Below are 9,727 nucleotides of genomic sequence, written 5' to 3'. Positions count from 1 at the left end.
AGTTGGCGAATTCCGCTTCGCAGAAGCCTATTAAGGGACTAAATGAAATGCAGTTGGCGAATTCCGCTTCTCAGAAGCCTATTAAGGGACAATGGCGAATCCCGCTTCTCAGAAGTCTATTAAGGGACTAAATAAAATGCAGTTGGCGAATTCCGCTTCGCAGAAGCCTGGTAAAGGACAAAATAAAATGCAGTTGGCGAATTCCGCTTCGCAGAAGCCTATTAAGGGACTAAATAAAATGCAGTTGGCGAATTCCGCTTCTCAGAAGCCTGGTAAAGGACAAAATAAAATGCAGTTGGCGAATTCCGCTTCGCAGAAGCCTATTAAGGGACTAAATAAAATGCAGTTGGCGAATTCCGCTTCTCAGAAGCCTATTAAGGGACAATGGCGAATCCCGCTTCTCAGAAGTCTATTAAGGGACTAAATAAAATGCAGTTGGCGAATTCCGCTTCGCAGAAGCCTACTAAGGGACTGACAGGAAGGAAAAAACAAAATTGAAAAAAAAAAAAAAAAAAAAAATGCAGTTGGCGAATTCTACTTCGCAGACAGCAAAGAAGGAAAACTAAAAGTGCCTCTGGACGGATTAGTGCCTCTGGACGGATTAGTGCCTCTGGACGGACTAGTGCCTCTGGACGGATTAGTGCCTCTGGACGGATTAGTGCCTCTGGACAGGTGGAGAGAAAAAAAAATTCTCCAAGTTCTAGGAGATAGAACTTTGAAGAAGTAAAGTAAAGTAAAGTAAATGTATTTATACGTGTTATGACACTCTCGCACCCGCCGCCGCCGCGCGCCGCACCGCCAGCATGCCGAGCCGAGCAGAGCAAGGACTCGAAGGCTGGCCGATCGGGCCGGGCCGTGCCGTGCCGGGTGGAAAGGTGGCCGAGACAAACCCTGCTGGAGGGAAAATCTCAGCGTCCGGGGCTTAGTCTCAACGGATCGCCGTACCAGGACAGCTCTAACGCTTACAACACCCCGACGGAATACATGTGGTCCGCACGCGATTTCTTGCCCCTAACGGACGTGGATGATACCGACCCAGCCACGCGCACCACAGATCTAGCGCGCGTGACGAGCGGGCCGGTCACGGCACTAGCCGACGAACCCGAGGGTTGCCGGCTTAATGTTGCCTGCACGCTCAGGGCCCTAGCTAAGCTCACCCTTGCTCACCGGGCGGGGTTCCGACTTAGAGGCGTTCAGTCGTACTCCCACGGACGTAGCCTGGCGCCATCGGCCTGACGACCGGACGCGCGAACCAGAGGTCCGAACTCACCGTTCCTCTCGTACTGAGCAAGATTACCGTGGCAAGGGCGCTTCATCAGTAGGATAAAACTAACCTGTCTCACGACGGTCTAAACCCAGCTCACGTTCCCTGTTGGCGGGTGAACAATCCGACACTTGGCGAATTCTGCTTCGCAATGATAGGAAGAGCCGACATCGAAGGATCAATCAGCGACGTCGCTATGAACGCTTGGCCGCCACAAGCCAGTTATCCCTGTGGTAACTTTTCTGACACCTCTCGCTTGAAACTCCCAACGTCGAAAGGATCGATAGGCCACGCTTTCACGGCCAGTATTCGTACTGAAAATCCTGGTCGAGCAGGCATTTGCCCTTTTGCTCTACGCGAGGTTTCCGTCCTCGCTGAGCCCGCCTTGGGACACCTTCGCTGCGCTTTAGAAGATGTACCGCCCCAGTCAAACTCCCCGTCCGAGGCTGTCCCCGGCAGGGTCGCTGTCGCCGTCGTGACCGCGTCGGGGGGAGTCGGTGGACTCCCCGAGCCCGACGCGACGGCGGCTTGACGTCTGAACCTCGTACGCCTCCTACCTGCAAGAAGGCGCCGAGTCCCCACTCCGTCGGGTAAGTGGAGGTCCCGCGGGGGTAGCGGTATTTCACTGTCGCGCCCGAAGACGCTACCGCCTATGCTACACCCCCCACGCTCCTCCACAGAGTCGGACTAGAGTCAAGCTCGACAGGGTCTTCTTTCCCCGCTGATTTCACCAAGCCCGTTCCCTTGGCTGTGATTTCGCCGGGGCGTAGATAGGGACAGTGGGAATCTCGTTAATCCGTTCGTGCGCGTCGCTAATTAGACGACGAGGCATTTGGCTACCTTAAGAGAGTCATAGTTACTCCCGCCGTTTACCCGCGCTTATGCGAATCTCTTCACTTTGACATTCTGAGCACTGGGCAGAAATCACGTCCCGTAAACACCTTTTCAGGCTGTCGAGACGCTCTGTTTTAATTAGACAGTCGGATTCCCCCTGTCCGTGACAGTTCTGAGACAGCGTGAGTCGGAGGTCGCGTCGGTTGTCCCCCGCGCAGCCAACGCGCCCCGCGAAGGGGCGTCAGCCGAGCGAGGCCGCTCGGCCCGGGGCCCCCACGGGTTTCCGCGCACGTCTCTCCCCCTCGGAGTGTCCCCTCAGGGTGCGTGCGGTTCTGCCCGCTTCCTCCCCTAGCCCGACCGTCCCGGCCCTCAGAGCCAATCCTTCTCCCGAAGTTACGGATCCATTTTGCCGACTTCCCTTACCTACATTACTCCGTGGACCAGAGGCTGCTAACCTAGGAGACCTGCTGCGGACATGAGTACGGCCGGGCAGCGAGATTGACGTGCCCTCGACGGGGTTTTCACGGACCGCCGTGAGCGCTCCGGACGCAGCCATGTCTTACGGCGACGCTTTTCGGCCTGGCCAGCCCTTTCTCCGGTCGACCCGATTCCAGGGCGAACCAGACCTTAAAAAGAGACGACGGCTCTCCCCGGTGCCCACGGCAGCGTTCCCCGTTCTGTCGGCGTCGCCGCGGCGCCCCCCACGCCGGAACGTAGTCGCGACGAGGGGGGCCGTTCTCCGCCGCCCGGTTCCGAGCGAACCTTAACTGGATTCCCTTTCGGCGGTCGCAGGGTGACTGACAGGCCAGGCGCGGCGCCCGTTCGGCCGCCCGCCCGGCGCGTGTTTCGTACCCGCTTCAGCAAGGGAGCTAACCCGCCCCTTAGGACCGACTCACCCACGTACATGCACTGTTCCCGCGGAACCATTCCCCACTTCGGCCTTGAAAAGTACTCTCCGTTCAATATTTGCTACTACCACCAAGATCTTCACCCGCGGCGGCTCCGAACGGGATCGCTCCCGGACTTTCACGCCACCGCGGCGCACCTCCTACTCGCCCCGGCCTGCCCGGGGAGGGGAGTCGCACCCCTCCCGCTGGCGGGGCGGCCCGGTGTGGGTCCGACGCTCAGCGCCATCCATTTTCAGGGCGGGTCGGTTCGGCAGGTGAGTTGTTACACACTCCTTGGCGGATTCCGACTTCCGTGGCCACCGCCCTGCTGTCAGTACCGACCCACACCTTTTAGCTTTCCCGTGAGCGTCCTGCGTTGGGCACCACAACCGGGCGTTCGGTTCATCCCGCAGCGCCAGTTCTGCTTACCAAAAATGGCCCACTCGGCACCCGTGATTCTAGGCCAGGCCCCGTGCGAGGCGGGTCTGGCGCCTCACCCGTTGAAAGTTTGAGAGTAGGACGAGGGCGTTTCGCCCCCGATGCCTCCAACCATTCGCTTTACCGAGTGAAAATCGTTCCGTCGGCACCGGCTATCCTGAGGGAAACTTCGGAGGGAACCAGCTACTAGATGGTTCGATTGGTCTTTCGCCCCTACGCCCAAGTCGGGCGGTCGATTTGCACGTCAGAGTCGCTTCGAGCCTCCACCAGAGTTTCCCCCGGCTTCGCTCTGCTCAGGCGTAGATCACCATCTATCGGGTCCCGACGCCTGCACTCATGCTCCGACAGGGCCGTCAACGCGGCGACCGCCGGGCCGGCGGTGCGCTCCGGGGACTCGGTGAGTCGCCCGAGAGATCCCGCCCTCGGCCCGCGAGGGCCTCTCGCTTTCACTTCGCCGTGGGGTTTAGTGGAAACCCTGCGGCTCGCACAGGCGTCGGACTCCTTGGTCCGTGTTTCAAGACGGGTCGGGCAGGTACCGGAATAACGCTGCGCACCTTTCGACGGACCGGAGCCGCCCGCCCGGGAGGCCGAAACCCCCCGGGGCGAACCGCCGCCGTTTGTCCGCGGTCGACCACGGCACCCGAATACGACCGCTCTCGTGCCAACTCGCGCCCACGATCCGCAGGCCGACGACCCGCGTAGGGCGCGCGGACGAGACGGCCCGGTGCCGGTGGCAGCGGAGACCCGCCGTGGTGGGGCACGCGCCCGACCCCCGAACTCGGAAGGCGTCCCCGTCTCCGGGGCGCCTCCGCGGGGGGCACGGGCGACCAGCCGCCACGGCGGGACACGTCGCTCGGCTCAGCCAGTTTACCCCTTGGCGGTTTCACGCGCTTTGCACCCTCTCTTCAGAGTTCTTTTCAACTTTCCCTCACAGTACTTGTTCGCTATCGGACTCGCGCAGGTACTTAGCCTTAGGTGGAGTTTACCACCCGCTTCGGGCTGCACTGCCAAGCAACCCGACTCCGGGGTCGAGGTCGGCGGAAGGGAGCGCCGCCGGCAAGGGCCTGGCACCCGCTCTGGGCAAGCCACGCTCGAGAAGACTCGCGCGGCGCTCCCGATCCCGCTCGACACCGACCCGAACGCTACAGCTCCCCGCGGGCACGGGCCCAGGGGGTTTCAGCGCTGGGCTCTTCCCGCTTCACTCGCCGTTACTGGGGGAGTCCCCGTTGGTTTCTTTTCCTCCGCTTACTGAAATGCTTTAGTTCGGCGGGTACCCTCGTCCGATATGAGGTCGGCAGATCGCCCCATCCGTCGGGTTCGCCGCGCGTCGTTATACTTACTTCCCCGCATACCCCCACGAAGCCCTCGCTCGCGTGTACATCGAGCAGGCCCGAGGATTGAGGAAGAAGCAGCCGATCGCGTGCGTGCTTCCCCGTCTTCGGTGCGCGTCTTATTCGTCGTCCCCCGCCCATACCCAGAGGCCGGGTGGGGACGACGTCTCCCGTGGTCAGACGGGAGCCCTCGATCTACGGCCGCCAGTCGGGCCGAGACCCGACCGGTACGGCACGTCGCGCCGCTCAGTCCCCCCCGAGAAGACCGGTTGCGGCGACGTCGTAGGGCCGACCCTCATACGGACGTGGCCGGTGACTTACGCCCACGGCCGCAATTTGCGTTCAAGACGTCGATGTTCAATGAGGCAGCTGCAGTTCACACGACTCAATACGGCTGGCCGCACTCTTCATCGACGCGCGAGCCGAGTGATCCACCGCCAAAGGTTGTATTTATTTTCTCTCGCTTAAGGGCCAAACGACGACAAAGGGTGGGGGGGGCAAGCGTTGCGCGCGCGGTTACTCGCGGCGCAACGCCGCCGCCCCGTTTATCAGCCTGGACCGCTCCCCGGCCAGGGAGCAGCCCGGCCTCACCGGACAGTGTTTTAACCCTTCACCCGTCGGGCGGGGGGGCTGGGGGCAAAACGAAATCGGACGTGATCCTACCGAAGGTTCCCCTACGGTAACCTTTTTACGACTTTTACCCTCTGGGGGCGCCAGTTGGGCGAAAACGCGACGACGCGATTTCGGAGCCAAGCTCCGTCCGCCGGCCACCCCGGGGGCCCCTGGCGGCCGTCCACCGAAGGTAGCGACGGGGGGTGTGTACAAAGGGCGGGACGTATGGGCACGGGATGCGACCCGGACTACGTGGATTCCGAGTTCAGGGCCCCAACTGCAGGAAGACCGACCCCGGACTAAAGCTCCTACGCTCACGGTTCACCGCGCCGGCTGGCGCCACCCCTGTAGACACGGAGCCCAGGGCTCTAAGGGCATCACAGACCTTTTTGGCTCCCTCTCGACGCATGCCGGGCCGGGACCGTGGGTGTCCCAAAGGGGCCACCGCGCGCCTTTCGGCTCGCCTTGTTTCAATTTAAATTTTTTCCCACCGACGCCCCCTTTCCCCTACTTACGTCCCAAACCCCCGGTAAGGTAGCCCTTTTTCCTCTTGGGGACTCTAAAAAAAAAATTTTTTTTTGGTGCAAAATTCAGATTCGACCCCCCAGCACGTATGCAAACCCGACCCGACCTCCGAACAGCCGATTTTCCCCCGCACTACCAGCGAAGTAGCGGGAACGCGTTTAACGCCCCGAAACGGTCTTTCCCACGATTTCAGGGCCCCCAACGGGGGGGGGCCCGAATTTAAAACCGGGCGGCAATGGGGGTCCCGGTCGATCAAGTGGTGGGGTTTATTTCATTCAAATTCGCTCCGTAAGGAAATGCCTCACCAAAGTTTTTCCCCCGGCCCTCGGAGGCTTACCGCGGGGGCGCCCGGCGCTAAGTCCCCCTCCGTACGAGAGCTTCTTTCCCCGGGACGCCCGTGCGGGAACCCGAAACGACGAGGGGATAAAATCGTAGAATAAAGCTCCCAAACCGGGGTTTGAACCCCCGGGGGGTTGGGCCGGCCCGTGGGGCCCAAACCCATCGAGCCCGATCTCGATCGCCCGACTCTAGCGAAGTACGGGGAAAGCGTTTAACACTCCGCCAAGCGATACAGGGCCCTAACGGGAAAGGGCCCCGAAATCAAAACCGGGCGGCAAGGGGGGGTCCCAGGGCGTCAAGTGTGTTTTTTTTCATTTAAAATTTGCTCCGTAGAGGGAAAAGCCCCTCACAAATTTTTCCCCCCCTCGAGGCTTACCGCGGGGGGCGTCCCGGGGCTAGACCTTCTCGGCCCCTAGCGAGAGCTTCTTACCCGGACCCCGTGCGGTAAAGCCTCGAATCGCAGGCATAAAAAAGTATGAAAAAAGCTCCCAAACCCGGGGTTTTGGGAAACCCCGGCAGGGGGGCCGGCCCGTGGGGCCAAATCGTCGAGCCCGAGTGTCGTCGCCCACCTAGCGAAGTAGGGAACGCGTTTTAAAACTCCGCCAAGCATACAGGCCCCAACGGGAAGGGGCCCCCAAGTTCAAAAACCGTTTGGGAAAGGGAGGGCCCAGGGGGCGATCATAGTGGTGGTTTAATTTTATTTAAATTTGCTCCGTAGAGGAAAGCCTCGACCAAAGTTTTTCCCTCGGCCCTCAGGGGTTACCGCGGGAGCGTCCCGGGGCAATCCTCTCGGCCGTAGCGAGAGCTTCTTACCCCCGGACGCCCTCGGTAAAACCCGAATCGACGAGGGGATAAAATTATAATAAAGCTCCCAAACCGGGATTTTAACCCCGCGGTTGGCCGCCCGTGGGCCAACCGATCGAGCCCCAGCGGATCGCCCACCTACGAAGTACGGGAACGCTTTAACACTCCGCCAAGCGATACAGGGCCCTAACGGAAGGGGGCCCCAAGCAAAACCGGGCGCAATGGGGAGGGGCCCAGGTGCGATCATAGGGGGGTGGTTTATTTCATTCAAAATTTGCTCCGTAAGGAAATCCTGACCAAAATTTTTTTTTTTCCCCGGCCCTCGGAGGCTTACCGCGGGGCGTCCCCCGCTAGAGTCCTTTTCCCGTAGGAGAGCTTTTTTCCCCCGGGACCCCGTGCGGGAAAGCCTCGAACGACGAGGGGATAAAATCGTAGAATAAACTCCCAAACCGGATTGAACCCCGGGGGGTTGGCCGCCCGTGGGGCCCAAATCGATCGAGCCCGACGTCGATCGTCCGACTCTAGCGAAGTGCGGGAACGCGTTAAAAACTCCGCCAAGCGAGTACAGGGGCCCCAACGGGGAAAGGCCCCCCCAAATTCAAAACCGGCGCAATGGGGGGGTCCCAGGGGCGATCATATGGGGGTTTTTTTATTCAATTCGCTCCGTAAGGAAATTCCTCGACCAAAGTTTTTTTTCCCCGGGCCCTCGGGGCTTACCGCGGGACGCCCGCGCTAGAGCCTTTTCGGGCCCTAGCGAGACTTCCCACCCCAGGACGCCCTGCGGTAAAGCCCGAATCGAGAGGGGATAAAACGATGAATAAAGCCCCCAAAACCCGGGGATTTAAACCCCCGGGCGGGGTTGGGCCGGGCCCCCGGGGGCCCAACTCGATCGACCCAGTCGCCCGTTTCCCCCCCGCCCTCTAGCGAAGTAGGGGGAAACGCTTTTTAAAAAAAACCCCCCCCAAGCGAGTACAGGGCCCTAAGGGGAAAGGGGCCCCAAAAGTTCAAAAAAAACCGGTGGGCAATGGGGAGGCCCAGGTGCGTCATAGGGGGTGGGTTTTTTCCCATTAAAATTCGCTCCGTAGAGAAAGGGCGCTCGACCAAATTTTTTCCTCGGCCCCCTGGGAGGGCTTCCCCGGGAGCTTTCCCGGCCCCAAAAGTCCCCCTCGGCCGTCCGAGAGCTTCTTACCCCAGGACCCCCGTGCGGTAAAGCCTCGAATCGCCCAGGGGGATAAAATCGTATAAAATAAAGCCCCCAAAACCCGGGGATTTAAACCCCGGCGGGGTTCCCCGGCCCGGGGGGCCCAACTCATCGAGCCCGACCCTTTCGATCGCCCACTCTACGAAGTAGGGGGAAACGCGTTTAAAAACCCCGCCAAGCATACGGGCCCCCAAAGGGGAAGGGGGGCCACCGCCCCGCCCCTGCTTTTCAGTACCGACCCACACCTTTTACCTTTCCCCTGAGGGGTCCTGCTTTGGCACCAAAACCCGGGGCGTTGGGTTCACCCCCGCGGGCGCCAGTTCGTTTTACCAAAAATGGCCCCCCTGGCACCCGGATTCTGGGCCAGGCCCCTTTGCGAGGGGGGGTCTGGGCCCCCACCCTTGGGAAATTTTTGAGAGTGGGAGGGAGGCTTTTCGCCCCCCGATCCCTCCAACCATTCGCTTTACCGAGTGAAAATGGGGGGGGGGGGGGGGGGGGTTCCGTCGGCCCCCGGCAAACCGAGGGAAAACTTCGGAGGGAACCACTAAAAGGGTTTTCGATTGGCCCTTTCGCCCCACGCCCAATTCGGGGCGGTCAAATTTGCACGCCCGGGGTCGCTTCGAGCCTCCCCAGATTTTCCCCCCCGGCTTCGCTCTCCCCAGGCGTAGATCACCATCAAGGGGTCCCGACCCCCGAAACCATGCTCCGACAGGGCCTCAACGCGGCGACCCCCGGGGCCGGCGGTGCGCCCCGGGACTCGGTGATCCCCCCAAAGGGGATCCCGCCCTCGGCCCGCGAGGGCCCCCCGTTTTCCCACTTCGCCGGGGGGGTTTAGTGGAAACCCGGGGGCTCGCACGGGCTCGGACTCCGGGGTCCGTGTTTCAAGAGGGGCCCCGGGCAGGTACCAAAAACCCGCTGGGGCCCCTTTTCACGGCCCCGGGGGCCGCCCCCCGGGGGAAAGGGGGGGGCCAAAACCCCCCCCGGGGCAAAAACCGCCCCCGGGTTTGTCCCGGTCGCCACGGCAAAAAAAAACCCGAATACAAACCGCTCTCGTCCCCCAACTCGCGCCCACAAACCGCAGGCCGACCCACCCGCGTGGGGCGCGCGGACGAGACGGCCCGTCCCGGTGGAAGGGGAGACCCGCCTTTGGTTTGGGGCACGCGCCCGACCCCCAAAACCTGGGAAGGCGCCCCCCTTCCCCGGGGGCGCCCCCCCGCGGGGGCAGGGGCGCCCCACCGCCACGGGGGGACCCCGTCGCCCCCGGCTCAGCCATTTTAACCCCTTGGGGGTACATCGAGCACCCCCGGGTTTGAGGAAGAAGAAAGCCGATCGCGTGCGTGTTTTTCCCCGTCTTCGGTGCGCGTTTATTCGTCGTCCCCCCCCATACCCAGGGGCCCGGGTGGGGACGACGTCCCCCGGGGGTTCGGGACGGGACCCCTGATCTACGGCCGCCAGTCGGGCCGAGCCCCGACCGGTAGGGGCACGTCGCGCC

General features: G+C 61.8%; 2 non-coding genes across 2 annotated transcripts; both read right to left on the bottom strand.

Annotated features, from left to right (window-relative positions):
• Positions 1 to 901: 901 nt before the first annotated feature.
• LOC144961441 (large subunit ribosomal RNA) lies at positions 902 to 4,717 on the bottom strand. Its single transcript, XR_013643159.1, has one exon. It is a non-coding gene; the product is annotated as a large subunit ribosomal RNA (ribosomal RNA).
• A 326-nt stretch (positions 4,718 to 5,043) lies between these two features.
• On the bottom strand, positions 5,044 to 5,200 carry LOC144961440 (5.8S ribosomal RNA). The gene has a single exon (XR_013643158.1). It is a non-coding gene; the product is annotated as a 5.8S ribosomal RNA (ribosomal RNA).
• Positions 5,201 to 9,727: the final 4,527 nt, after the last annotated feature.

This window comes from Berghia stephanieae, unplaced genomic scaffold (genome assembly GCF_034508935.2).
Source record: "Berghia stephanieae isolate SIO BIC M18660-M18661 unplaced genomic scaffold, UCSD_Bste_1.3 scaffold2461, whole genome shotgun sequence".
Lineage (NCBI taxonomy): Eukaryota > Metazoa > Mollusca > Gastropoda > Nudibranchia > Aeolidiidae > Berghia > Berghia stephanieae.
The sequence above is the reverse complement of the archived record's forward strand: the minus strand, read 5'-3'. Positions and strand labels throughout refer to the sequence as shown.